This window comes from Giraffa tippelskirchi, chromosome 7, assembly GCF_054371585.1.
Source record: "Giraffa tippelskirchi isolate mGirTip1 chromosome 7, T2T-mGirTip1v1.2.pri, whole genome shotgun sequence".
NCBI lineage: Eukaryota > Metazoa > Chordata > Mammalia > Artiodactyla > Giraffidae > Giraffa > Giraffa tippelskirchi.
This window is the reverse complement of record NC_137281.1, coordinates 136,407,763-136,422,606: the sequence shown is the minus strand read 5'-3', so window position 1 is coordinate 136,422,606 and position 14,844 is coordinate 136,407,763. Positions and strand designations below refer to the sequence as shown.

General features: G+C 37.3%; 1 pseudogene; it reads right to left on the bottom strand.

Moving 5' to 3' along the window:
• Positions 1–354: 354 nt before the first annotated feature.
• Positions 355–14,260, bottom strand: LOC145513853 (60S ribosome subunit biogenesis protein NIP7 homolog; annotated as a pseudogene).
• Between the last annotated feature and the right edge of the window lie 584 nt (positions 14,261–14,844).

Sequence of the window (14,844 nt, the reverse complement as noted above, 5' to 3'; positions counted from 1 at the left end):
GGCGGAGCAGCCGCCTCCCCCCAGCACGTCCCGCCGCAGCCCAGAACTGGCAACTTTCTTTCCACGTTCTGGAACATCAGAGATGTTCTGAGGGAGATGCTAACTCACAATGCAGGTTAACCACCACCGAGGGTGGGGAGAATGTGACACACTCCCTCAAATAAGCTTTTCGGGTCGATTTCAGCTGGAAACTTCTCTAACACTCTCGGACTCCTAGGTCTTGAAAGTGGAGGTTAAGAAAAGCAGATCTGCGAATTAGCTACCAGCCCTTGATCAAGTCCGTGAACGTTTGTGGACCCTTTGTAAAATGAGAAATTTGGATTAGATGGCCTTTAAGATCTGGTTCAGTATTTCCTACAGCGTGGTCCAGACCTCAGTGTCACCTGGCGGGAAGGTGAGGCGCAGAGTGCAGGGTCCCTCCTTCCTGGACGCTGGGGAGTGGAGAACAGCCTCCACCTTACACTGATATACAACTCCCAGGTCTGATACTCAGTCGAAACTGAATCCTCGGGAATCCAAACTGCAAGTGTCAGTTTAATTTTCCAGCAAATTACTCAATGCCTTTGGACTCAGGATGATGTCAGTTGACTCCCACTTACCTCCTGTGCTGCTATGATAATATTATTACGAAGGCACTGGAGGTCCTAAATGAAAGGTATTGTATCAACTATCATCACACGAAGAAGTAGTGACTTTAAAGTATTTCTCTACTGAGTTTGTGTCGCAACTTTATTTTTTTATAAGTCCAAGTTCATATGTATTACATGGTTCAAGAATCTTGCTTGGATTACTTAAATTTGGTGCTTATGACCCAAACTAAATGGTAAGAAGCAGAGATTAAGAGGTTTGATAATGCATTCAGTTAACATGGAAAAAATTAGCTGAAAATTGCACCCACAATTTGGGACAGTTACTTCAAACAGCTGTACTTCTGTAGCAGGATGATTTGGGTAAGTTGTTTCAAAAGCACATTATATTGATAATAGCTTAACTCTTCAAAAAACGGCATACTACCAATTTACTGCACAATCTACAGCACACTACCAATCCTTGTATTCCAAGATAATAGTTCTGATAGTATCACTTCTCTTCTTGGACTACATAGGTCTGCATTATTTATTATTAACGGCTTGGTTCACAACAGTGGTCTATATAACAAGAAGATTCTTCTTGTCCTGGTGTATCTTTTGCATAGCACCATTTTGCCTGATATAATACATGCAAATCAACCTTGGGGCGGAGCAAGTCTCCAGGATTAATGAAGTTGTCCACAAAGCATTGTCTGCTATTTTCCTTCTCTGTTCTATTCAATTTGCTTCTACTTTATGTCGGTTGCTTCTTTTATAATAAATGCTGCAAATCATCATGGCAACAGTCTCTGGGGAAGATAATTTCTTCATTATTGTTCCCTTTCAGGCATCTAGATTAAAAGTCCTCAAAGTGAAAGGACTGTTGTTCCATATTCCATACGGTATCTAGTGCACTTAAGATAGCCCAGAATAAAGTGTCTCAAAATGTTTTCAGATACCCCCAATCAAAGCCTTTTAATTACCTGTAGCATCTCCTAGCCATGCCAATTTAGATATTAATATATACTTTTAAATCCACAAATTAGACTAAGGGCAAGAGCACTGAAACAAATCCTCCACATTTTGAAATAAAAATAAAATGTAATGCTAAGCCAAACAGAGACACACCTGGCTCTTTTGAAATACAACACTAGGCATGTGAATGGATGGCTCATATGCTTACATCTCTGACTGGCAGAATAAGGGTTGCCATGAACCCAGCTATGCCCACATTCTCCCATGCACCAAAACACAGATACCGTACAATAACACAGTATGATGTCATGTTATGTGTCTTAGCTATTATTTACATCAGGCCTCCATATTTATAGCAAAAAATCCACCCACCTCAACAGCCCACCTGAGAGACTTTGCTAGCTCCAACTGTGGGAAGCACAGGTTTTGCACATTGATCAAACAAAGCACATCTGTGACTAGGCACACAAGCATGCTGTGGCATGTGGTGAGAACTACTGAGGCAGACATTCAAAATATGCTGGCACATTGAACAGAGCAAGACAGAAAACTTGATCTGAGGCATTCAAGTGAGTTGGACATCCTGATGCCATTAAAGGAATTAGTCACCACTCTTTAAGTTAGGCAGCGACTCCTCTTTGAATTAGAGTTGTTGTTTAATTTCTGCACCCCACACTAGACTGTGAGTCCCTTGTCTTTGCATCCAGAGTGCTTGAATAAGAAAGGTAACAGATTTTATACTGGAAGTAAATTCTAGGATGGTACTTGGGTAACAGGTTGAGAAGGATTATGGGCTGCATCTACATTTTTCAAGGAGGAATACAAGTTTATTAGTAACTGAGTCTCTACCGTGGGCACATAAGGGGAGAGTACTGACACTGCTGCTGCTAAGTCGCTTCAGTTGTGTCTGACTCTGTGCGACCCTATAGACGGCAGCCCATCATGCTCCGCCATCCCTAGGATTCTCCAGGCAAGAATACTGGAGTGGGTTGCCATTTCCTTCTCCAGTGCATGAAAGGGAAAAGTGAAAGCGAAGTCGCTCAGTCGTGTCCAACTCTTAGCGACCCCATGGACTGTAGCCTACCAGGCTCCTCCGTCCATGGGATTTTCCAGGCAAGAGTACTGGAGTGGGGTGCCATTGCCTTCTCCAAGGTACTGACACTAGTATCATGCATTTATCAACATGATGGCAATAGCAGATAATGATGGTAAATAATTGGCCTGATGGTTAAGTGAATTAGAACAACACCAAGTATCTCTAGGCGGAGGCAGGTATTATACTAAGGCAGGGTAAGACAATGTTACCACTTGCTTCTATCTTATTAACAGTGTTACCACTAAAGATATCAGGAGATTGATATACAACTAAACAATTTGTTAGGATGTTAACTCTGCCCACTGCAAGGACCAATCTTTTGCTACAACATTTTTACCACACTAGGAGCACATGTGTAAGCCTGGGATGAAAATAGCTGGCCAGGAAAAGGGCTCTGTTCCTCTTTGTCCAAGAGTCCAATCACACCCTGTAAAGGCCTGAACTCCTTATCTCATTCTGGTCTTGTTTCCTGCCAAATCCGGAAACTAACAAATAAATGTTGGCTAATTGCTCCCTGGACCAATGTGATCTTTCTGACCATTGTCCTGCTTCAACTAGAAAGGTGTTTCCAGCAACATGCAAGTGTGCCCTGCCAATGTATGCAGCAGACAGTCTCCTAAAATAGTGAGCCAATCAATTGAATTTCTCCCTATTCAATATTCTAGAGTTTGAAGAAAAAATAAATGTGCTATGATTCAGTGAAATTGTTTATGTAAAGTGGTAAGCATAGAGCCTTGCATGCAGTAGACACTCAACAAATGATAGCTATGATTACAATAACTTTAGTAAATTACAGTAGGACTTAGAAAGGTACTATTTCAAAAGCACTTTTATCGAATTGGCAAAGCAAAGTATTGGGTTAAAAAAATATTCTATAGCTCACCTCATTTTACACAAAAGAAGACTGAGCCTCTAGAGAAAAAGATTTCCCTAATGGCATAAAACTAGTAGTAGCAATTCCTGGATTAGAACCTAGAAAAGTTCTTAGCAGAAATAAAGATATCATTTAGAGAAATCCTGTTGTACATCTTGTTATTTGTTTTACTCTCAAAAGCACAGCATCAAATTAATCACACCACTCAGCTCAAAATTAAAAATAAATAAATAAATAAAAATAAAAGACATAAATATCTCTCCCTCAAGGAAAGACAAGTCTAATGGAGCAAATTAAGCACAGATATTGAAAAGCTAAACAATGTAATAAATAAGGTAGGCCTTATTGACATATTCAAATTTAACCTCAAAAATAGACAATATACTCTTTTAAAGCACATATAGACTCAGTCATGAAAACTGGCTTTATATTATGTCACAAAGAACTCCTCAATACCAGAAAAAAAGTAAAAATAATGCAAATAGTATTTAGGTTAGACAATAATGGCAATAAATACCATAATAAAACTAAAAATTGATAACAAAATCAGAAAACAGTCTTTTCCATGTGAATATTTGAAAGTATACTATTAAAGAAGTGTTAGAAAAGGGTAAAGTACAATATAAACTCAAATCATTTCCAAAAAATAATGCTAATGGAAACAATACATATCAGAATCTATAAAAAACAAATCAGTGAGTAGAAAAAAATTTATAGCTTTCAAATATTTATACAATGAGAATAAATGGATTCTATCTCTAACATGAAAAGCTAAAGCAAAGAAAAGCAGAGGAAGAAAATAAAGATAAAAGCAATGAGGTTGAATACAGAGAACCAATAGGACCAATAAACAATCAACACATGCTGATTATTGGAAAATAAAAAATATTTTGATGACAGACCAGTAAAGAACCTACTCCAGAAAAGGGGGAAGAAAGCATAAACATTCAATATAAGAAATCTAAGGGGTTTTAGAAACAAAAACTTACATTGTTATTTGGTGTTTAGTCGCTAAGTTGTGTCCCACTCTTTGTGACACCATGGACTGCAGCATGCCAGGCTTCCCTATCCTTCACCATCTCCCAGAGTTTATGCAAACTCATGTCCATCTCATCCTCTGTTGCCCCCTTCTCCTCCTGCCCTCAGTCTTTCCCAGCATCAGGGTCTTTTTCCATGAGGTGGCTCTTTACATCAGGTGGCCAAAGTAGTGGAGCTTCAGCTTCAGCATCAGTCCTTCCAATAAATATTTAAGGTTGATCTCCTTTAAGATTGACTGATTTGATCTCCTTGCTGTCCACGGGACTCTCAAGAGTCTTCTCCAGCAGCACAGTTCAAAAGCATCAATTCTTCAGTTTTAATGGTCCAACTCTCATACCCGTACACAACTATTGAAAAAGCCATAGATTTGACTATACAGACCTTTGTCAGCAAAGTGATGTCTCTGCTTTTCAATATGCTGTCTAGGTTTGTCATAACTTTTCATTCAAGGAACAAGTCTCTTTTAATTTCATGGCTGTAATCACAGTCCACAGTGCTTTTGGAGCCCAGGAAAATAAAATCTGCCACTGTTTCCACTTTTTCCCCTTCTATTTGCCATGAAGTGATGGGACTAGATGCCAAGATCTTAGTTTTTTGAATGTTGAGTTTTAAGAAAGCTTTTTCACTTTTCTCTTTCACCCTCGTCAAGGGGCTCTTTAGTTCCTCTTCACTTTCTGCCATTAGAGTGGTATCATCTGCTCAAGCTGGATTTAGAAAAGGCAGAGGAACCAGAGATCAAATTGCCAACATCTGTTGGATCATCGAAAAAGCAAGAGAGTACCAGAAAAACATCTACTTCTACTTTATTGACTATGCCAAAGCCTTTGACTGTGTGGATCACAACAAACTGTGGAAAATTCTTGAAGAGATGAGAATACCAGACCACCTGACCTGCCTCTTGAGAAATCTGTATTGCAGGTCAGGAAGCAACAGTTAGAACTGGACATGGAACAACAGACTGGTTCCAAATCAGGAAAGGAGTACGTCAAAGCTGTATATTGTCACCCTGCTTATTTAACTTATATGCAGAGTACATCGTGAGAAATGCTGGGCTGGATGAAGCACAAGCTGGAGTCAATATTGCCAGAAGAAATATCAATAGCCTCAGACATGCAGATGACACCACCCTTATGGCAGAAAGTGAAGAAGAACTAAAGAACCTCTTGATGAAAGTGAGAGAGGAGAGTGAAAATGTTGGCTTAAAGCTCAACATTCAGAAAACTAAGATCATAGCATCTGGTCCCATCACTTCATGGCAAATAGATGGGGAAACAATGGAAATAGGGACAAACTTTTATTTTGGGGGGCTCCAAAATCACTGCAGATGGTGACTGCAGCCATGAAATTAAAAGATGCTTGCTCCTTGAAAGAAAAGTTATGACCAACCTAGATAGCATATTAAAAAGCAGAGAAATTACTTTGCCAACAAGGGTCCATCTAGTCAAAGCTATGGTTTTTCCAGTAGTCATGTGTGGAAGTAAGAGTTGGATGGTGAAGAAAGCTGAGCGCCACAGAATTGATGCTTTTGAACTGTGGTGTTGGAGAAGACTCTTGGGAGTCCCTTGGACTGCAAGGAGATCCAACCAGTGCATCCTAAAAGAAATCAGTCCTGAATATTCATTGGAAGGACTGATGCTGAAGCTGAAACTCCAATACTTTGACCACCTGATGTGAAGGACTGACTCATTTGAAAAGACCCTGATGCTGGGAAAGACTGAAGGCAGGAGGAGAAGGGGATGACAGAGGATGAGATGATTGGATGGCATCATCGACTCAATGGATGTGAGTTTGAGTACCCTTGAGGAGTTTGTGATAGACAGGGAGGCCTGGCGTGCTGCAGTCCATGGGGTCACAAAGAGTTGGACACGATTGAGTGACTGAACTGAAGACAGATCTGCATATTTGAAGTTGTTGATATAATTATTTTCATAGTATTGCAAAAATACATTTGAAAACCTAGATTTAATACAAATCACAATATGCCAAAATTAATCCCAGTAAAGGTAAAAAGCCTATACTAATCAGTTTTATTCTAAAAACTAAAGATATCAAAAAACTACTGACTCAAAAAAGTGCCAGGCCCAGATGGTTTCACAAGGAAATTCTAAATCCCCAAAGGTCTGTTATTTAATTGTTACATACAGTGATTCAGAGCATTTTAAAAGAAGAAAACATTTCAAATTGTTTTTACAAAGTGAGCATAACATCAGTTCCAAAAATATGGCAAATACTGCACCATTCTCCTTTATGTATATAAATGTAAAGAATTTTAAGTCAGCATCATCAGCAACAGAATACAAAAGCACATTAAAACAACACTTTGTGCAATTCACCAGTTGGTATGTATCCAAATGGGCTGAAAACTTATATCCACACAAAAATCTGCACATAAACATTTACAGCATCTTTATTCATAATTGCCAAAACATGGAGGCAACTAAGATGTCCTTCAGTAGGTGAATGGATACATAAACTGTGATACATCCAGACAATGGAATATTATTCAGTGCTAAAAGAGAAAGAAACTACTAAGTCAAGAAAAGACACAGAGAAATCTTAAATGTTTATTATTAAGTGAAAGAAGTTAATCTGAAAAGGTTACATACTGTATGACTCCAACTACATGACCTTTTGGAAAAGGCAAAATTATGGAGAAAATAAAAGGATCAGTGGTTTCCAAGGATTGGAGGAGACAGGGGTAAATCAGTGATGCATAAAATTTTAGGGCAGTGAAACTATTCTGTATGATACTATAATAGTGGGTACATATCATTACACATTTGTCCAAACCCATAGAATGTACAAAGCCAAGAATGAACCTTCATGTTAGCTATGGACTTTGAGCAATAATGATGTGTCAGTGTAGGTTCATTTGATTGTAACAGATGTTCCACTCAGGTGGAGGATGCTGATAGTGGGGGAGGCTTTGTGTCTGTGGGGCAGGGAGTATATGGGAAATCTCTGTTCCTTCCTTTCAATATTGTGTGAACCTAAAACTGCTATAAAAAATAAAGTCTGTTAAAAAAATTTTTTTAAACCCAAACTTTATGACCAAGATAGGTTTATTCTAGGAATATAAGGATTGTTCAATATTAAGAAAGCCATTAATATAATTTATCATATTAACAGATGCAACGAGGAAAATGCTAAGATTATTTCCACATGTGCTGAAAAGGCTTTTTATACAATTCCACATCTTTTTTTCTGTTTAAAAAAAAGCTCAATAAAATAGAAATTGATGGATACTTCCTAACATAATAAAATAACAAAATATATCACAGCATCTTACTGGGGAAACATCAGAGGCATTCCTACTAAAGGTCAAGAACAAAACAAGGATGCTCACTATCTCCACTGTAACTTACTGCTTTAATGGAGATTAGCCAGTGCAATAAGACAACTCAATTAAAGGCATAAAATCTGGAAATAAAGAAGTGAAATTACACTTGCCAATGTTTTTAGAATAAACATAGAAGATCCAAGGAATCACCCAAAGCTAACACAAACATTAAAGAATTCAGTAATGGTTGCTAAATTTTAAGTTAACATACAAAAAATATTACCCTTCAGACATATCAAAGAGTAAGATAGAAGACAATGTAAAAGTAAACCTTCTTTACAAAAGCAACAAAATTTAAAATACTAAACAGTAAACAATCAGAAATATGCAAACTTATATGAGAAAAATCTTTAAAATATTCTTGAAATCACAATAGTAATCTTGAACAAATGAAAAGGATCCCATGTTCTTGGATAAGGCAAATAAAATTGTTAATTTTCCTTAAAAATATATAAATATAAGTCAGTTTCATAATGGTAGTAACATGATTTTTTTCTGGAGTTAAGTTGATAAGCAAAGTCAAAAGACAAATGACAAACTGGGAGAAAATATTACTACTCACATGAAATTAAAGGGCTGTATGCCCTAATATATACAAGTAAAATTATCAAAATCCAATAAAAACATGGCCAAGAGACATGAACAGACAATTCACAGAAAAAGATACATAAATGGATCTCAAACATGTGAGACAATGTTCAACTTCATAAAAGAAATCTGAATTAAAATTCTACTGTAATATCATTTAGAATCTATTAGTTTGGCAAAAATTCAGAAGTTTGACAATGCACTCTCTTCCTGTGGCTCTGTGCACGAATGCTTTCACGTGTTGTTGCTGACAGTACAAAATGGGTCAAATGGAGAAAAATATGGCAATATCTAGTAAAGCGACATACAATCCTTCTAAGAATTTACCCTGAGGAGATATCTCCACAAAGACAAAACAACATATGCACAAGGTTTCCCACAAATAGCAGCACTGTTTGTTCCCCTGCCAGACGATTTCTCTTAGGTTTTGTCAGTGAGCGATAGAGATAGGAAGGCAGGAGAAGGGAGAAGGGGCTTGCCTCCTGTTTCCAGTCCCAGTCAGAACGCCGGAGCAGCACAAGAATAGCTGTACCTCCAGCCTCCCGCTTCTATTGGTGCTCCCAGCTTCAAAGGCTTGGCACCTTCCTCTCAGAAGTCCCAACACCAGTTTTGGTACCGTCCGCCTAGACGTCTGAGCAGGAGCAGTGCTCAGCATCCAAGGACCAGCTCCATGGCGCCCCCTTGAGGTCGCAGCTGTGGACTATCTCCTCTGGGGGACTGTGGGAGTCCCTCCTGCAAATCCCCAGGTTCTATCCATGCTATTTCTTCCATTTTGTTCCCTAACCCTAGCAGCAATGTCTCCTTTTTACAGCTACTGCTTAAAGGAGACTTAAACAAAGTGAAGGGATATATCTTGCCATGGCTTCCCAGGTGGCTCAGTGGTAAAGAACTCACCTGCCAATGCAGGAAATGCAAACAGGTTCAGTCCCTGTGTGGGGAAGATCCCCTGGAGAAGGGCATGGCAACCCATTTCAGTATTCTTGCCTGGAAAATTCCATGGGCTGAGGAGCCTTGCGGGCACAGTGCCCGCAAAGAGTGGGTCCGACTGAGCACACACCACAGCAATGGCAGTGAACAGCACTGGCAGGGACACCATCTAAAACTGGGGCCCCCAGTGACTCCAAAAACAAAACCAGTCTTCAGACTAAAATGTCCACTTTGGGACTTTCCTGGTGGTCCAGTGGTTAAAACTCTGCACTTCCTCTGCAGGGGGCATAGGTTCCATCCCTGTTCAGGGAAGGAGGGGGGCGTGGTGGACAAGGTCCTCTTTAAAGCTGAAAGAGAAAAAAGTCTACATTCTTTAAGCCCTCCATTTTGAGTTCTCTTTTCTATAGTAAGCTTAGCTTTACCCATACTAAGACACTGGGTTAAAGATTTAGACGTGAAAAACAAAAATTATAAAACTTTCTGAAGAAAATAGAAAATATCTTTATAACTTCAGGATATGGAGTGATTTCTTAAAGAAGGCATTAAAAAGCATTAACCATAAAGGAAAAGAAAAGCCCACATTAAAACTAAGAACTGTTCATCAAAAGATACTTTTAAAGGAGTGGAAAGACAAGTTACAGAAAGAAGATATTTTCAGCACATGTCAAAGATCTAGAATTCAGAATATATGTAGAAATTCTACAAAATCAATGAGAAAAAGAGGACAAATTAACACACTAGTTGAACTACCACCTTAGGGAGAGACAATCCAAATGATCAATATGAAAAAAAAAAGTTCCACCTTATTAATAATGAGAAAAAAATTTTAACAAGACCATAGTCAAGTAATATATTTAGTCACTGATTGGAAAATTCTTTAAATCAGAAAATACCAAGTGCTGATGAGGGCAATAAAAATGAATGAACTACTGATACATGTAAAAACACAGATGAATCTCAAACACAGTAATTTCAGGGAAAGAAGCCAACACAAAAGAATGTTTGCTGTATAATTTCGTTTATATGAATGAACACTTGCCAGTGCAAGTTGTTGAAATCATTTGTGTGTAAGTTAGTAAAAAATCAAAAGTGTAAGTTGGTAAAATAATTTTGAAGATCAATTTCACATTATCCTGTAAAACAGTAAATTTGCAAACTCTGAGACAGAGGATTTCCACTTCCAAGTATATACCATGTATATCTAGAACATGTAAACAATGTACATGCATGTTACAGGTACAAAAATGACTCTTATAAACATTTCTAGTAGCGTTATTTTTTAAATAAACTTTGCTGTGGATTAGAGTAAAATGCACAGGTTTTAAGTGCAGTTCAATGTGTTTAAATGAATGTATATATTTGAGCTACCATTTCCACAATCAAAATACAGAATATTTACATAACCCTGGAAAATTCCTCTATATCCCTTGGTAGTCAATCCCTTCCTCCAGGCAACTACTGATCTGACTTCTATCAGCATAGATTACTTTCATCTGTTCTAGAATTCATATAAATGAAATTATACAGCAAACATTCTTTTGTGTTGGCTTCTTTCCCTGAAATTACTGTGTTTGAGATTCATCTGTGTTTTTACATGTATCAGTAGTTCATTCATTTTTATTGCTAATTAATTTTCCATTGCATGAATTATCACACAATGATGGTGACTGGGTTATTTCACTTGGGGTTATTATAGATCAGTCTACTGTAAGTATTCTGTACAAGTCCTTTTGTGGACATATGTTTCCATTCTTCTTGAGAAAATATCTAGGACTGAAATTGCTAGGACATGGAATAGGTATATACTTATTTTAATTGTGTTTAAAAATTGTGAAATTGTTTTTCAAAGAGATTGTACCATTTTACACTTCCACAAGCAATATACAAGATTTCCAATTACTTCAGTTGGTGTCACCAATTTTTTTTAATGTTAATCATTCTAATTGGTGTGAAGAGATGTATCTAAATGATTTTAATATGCATTTCCATGATGATTAGTGATATTGAGCATCCTCATTTGCTGATTAGACTTTAACATACATGTGCGCGTGTGTATCTTCTTTTGTGAAGTGTCTGTTCAAATCTTTTGTCCATTTTAAATTGGATTATTTGTCTTTGTATTATTGTCAGAGTTCTTTATAAAGTCCATTTATCAAACTTATGTGCTGTTTTGCAAATATTTTCTTCCAGTCTGTGAGCTGGTTTTTCATTTTCTTATGGAAAGCCAAAGATTTTATTTTTGTTGTTATTGTTTGAAGTTAAATGATGGCTACGCAGGTATAGAATCCACCTGCATTGCAGGAGACACAGGTTTGATTCCCTGGGTTGGGAAGAGTCCTGGAAAGAGGAAATAGCAACCCACTCTGATATTCTTGCCTGGAAAATCCCATGAACAGAGGAGCCTGGCAGGCTACAGTCTACAAGGAGTCGGACATGACTGAGCGACTAAATGCAACAAACACAAAGAAATAAATTATCAACAAACAGACACCATTCTTACTTTATAAATAAGGAAAATAATGTTCATGATATGTCACTTGCCAGGGCCTCTCATTAGAGTAAGTCTGGAAATGTAGGTTATCTAATAACTCTGTATTTTAAAAGTTGTGAGGAACTTTCAAATTTTTTTCCAAAGTAGCTGCACAATTTTGCACTCCTGCAGCAATGTATAAGCGTTCTAATTTCTCCATATTCTCAACAACACTAATTACTGTCTATCTTTTTAACTTTAACTATTGTTGTGTGTGAAATAGTTAAACTCCTATCCTATTTTATTCTGCAGTTGGGTTTTTTTTTTTGGTAATTGAAAAATGCTTTATTTTAGAGATGCTACCTTTGGAATTTAAAATAAGCATATATACACTAAAGAAATTGCCTTACAATATAGGTAGTTTAAAAAATTTGTAATGTTTTTCATTAAAATTTTAAAATTTATTTATTTTTAATTGAAGGATAATTGTTTTACAATACAGTGTTGGCTTTTGCCATACATCAAAATGAAAAAATATTTTAATAATTCTAAAAATAATTTTGGAAGGCATGGGGAAGGATGGAAGAGCTAAATTATTATTTCAGTCTCTGATTAGTGGCTTTTCATCCAGTTCAGTCAGGTAAGTAAAGATTTATTAGAATATATGTATGTATATGTATATACATATATCTGAATCATCCTACCGTACACCCCAAACAAACACACCACTGTAAATCAACCATACTTCAATTTAAAATTTTTTTAATTAAAAAACAAAACAAAAGATTTATGAGAGAAATTATGTTTTAGGAAATCAGGGTGATAAAAATAACATTCAGCATGAGATCGTATCATTCAAGAAAGATTGATAAACTGCTTGTAAAAGTCAAGATATAATCAAATTATATTCATAAGATCCTACTCAGTAACAGAAATACTCAGTAGAATCATCACAGAAATAATTCAACACCTATCATTTGCCAGGCACTGTGCTAAGTGCTTTACAGTTATGATTTCTAATTCTAGGAACTATACTTAGGAAGATAGTTAAGCTATTTTTTTGAAGAAATGAAGCTTATTAAAGTTTAATGCCCCATCTAAGGCCATACATCTGGTAGATGTGAGAACTGTTGTTTGAATCCAAGTTTTTCTTGGATTCTTATCATATAGAAAATCATCAGAATAAACTGCTCTTATATTTTATCCAAATTTCATTTGTAAAATTCCAGACATGCCCTAGTATTCTGATATGGCAATATCTATCTTTCATTGTATTAATAAATAAGAAAATCCATTATGTTCTTATTAAACCCTCTGATTCATATGTAAAGCACAGTATTCTATTTCACAATCACAAAGATCCAAAACTCCATTTTTGAGCCATTTCTGCATGAGAATCCAGGTTGCATTTGTGTGTGATCGAGCGAATATTAAATCAAGAAGTCCCTGAACAGGTCACAGTGTTGACAAAATTCAACATGATGCTGGAGTCTACAGACACAGGAATCAAAGCTAGGCCCTTCTACATGGCTCCAGGTCCTCGTGATGGTTTAAAGTCAAGGTCTCTTTGTGCCGAACATACTCCCCAGTTTCTGCTTGATGAAATACCACCGTAATCATGGTGTCTACTCTCCTGCAGTCTCATGTAGACTTTGCTGCCACCCCAAAACCCAAAGGGATGTCTGCCATGGAGTTCCCCATGACTCCCTAGTACTGAGAAGTATTTCCAGTAATTCGACTGAGTCCAGATTTCAGCTCATGGTTCCCAGACAGGAAGGCTTGCTCTGTTTCAAGGACACTTTATTCTTGGCATAGTGCTAAGTTGATCAGTCATGTCCAACTCTTTGTGACCCTATGGACTATGGATGGTAGTCTCCCAGGCTCCTTTGTCCATGGGGATTCTCCAGGCAAGCTACTGGAGTGAGTTGCCATGCCCTCCTCCAGGGGATCTTCCCCATCCAGGGACTGAACCCACATTGATGTCTCCTGCATTGGTGGGTGAGTTCTTTACCACTAGCGCCACCTGGGAAGCCCCATTCTTGGCATAGGGTGCTAGGTAATCCAGAGCTGTAATGTCCAACTGAAACTTGTGGGTCTTAGGGAATTTTCCAAAGTACCTCCCAAGCAAAACCAGCTTGTCACCAGAGATACCCACGACCAACTTCAAGATCATCTCATTCACACAGTACACTGGGCAGTCATTGTGCAGCCTGAAACAATAGGTGCCGTAGGACCTGTTGACCAGTAGCTGAAGGTTCTCTCTGATGACTTTTGCTGTCTTCTCAAACATTACATGGGTCTCCTCTTCAGTCAGAGGCCAAATTTTCCTACTGGGTTGGAACCCAGAATCTTCAGGCCTCAGTTGTTGAAATGGAAACTTCATTGTGGTTTTAATTTGCATGTTAAGCATCTTTTATGTGCTTTCTGATCATTTGCATGTCTCTTTTGAAGAACTGTCTATTGAGATACTTAGCTTATTTTAAACATTAAGGTATTTGTGCTTTTATTGCTGAGTTGTATTTTTTAATCATTCTGAATACAAGTCCCTAATCTGATACATGATTTGCAAATATTTTCTCTCTGATTCTATGCATTATCTTTTCTTTTTTTTTTGATTATTTCCTTTAAAGCACAGTAGGTTTTAATTTTGATGAAGTCTGATTTACCCTTTTCCCTTTTATTGCTGTGTTTTAGGGGTCTCATTAAGAAACCAGCATCTAACCTAAATCCAAGAAGATATCAATCGAGGTTTTTTTCTTCTCAGCAAGGTTATAGTTTTAGCTCTTACATTTAGGTCAATGATCAATTTTGAGTTAACTTTCATATATAGTGTGATACAGGGGTCCAGTTTCATTCTTTTACGTATGAATATCTGAATGTCCCAATACCATTCATTGAAAAAAAACAGGTTTTTCCCATCAGATTTTTTTGGCACCCTTGTTGAAAATCAGTTAACTATAAATAAGA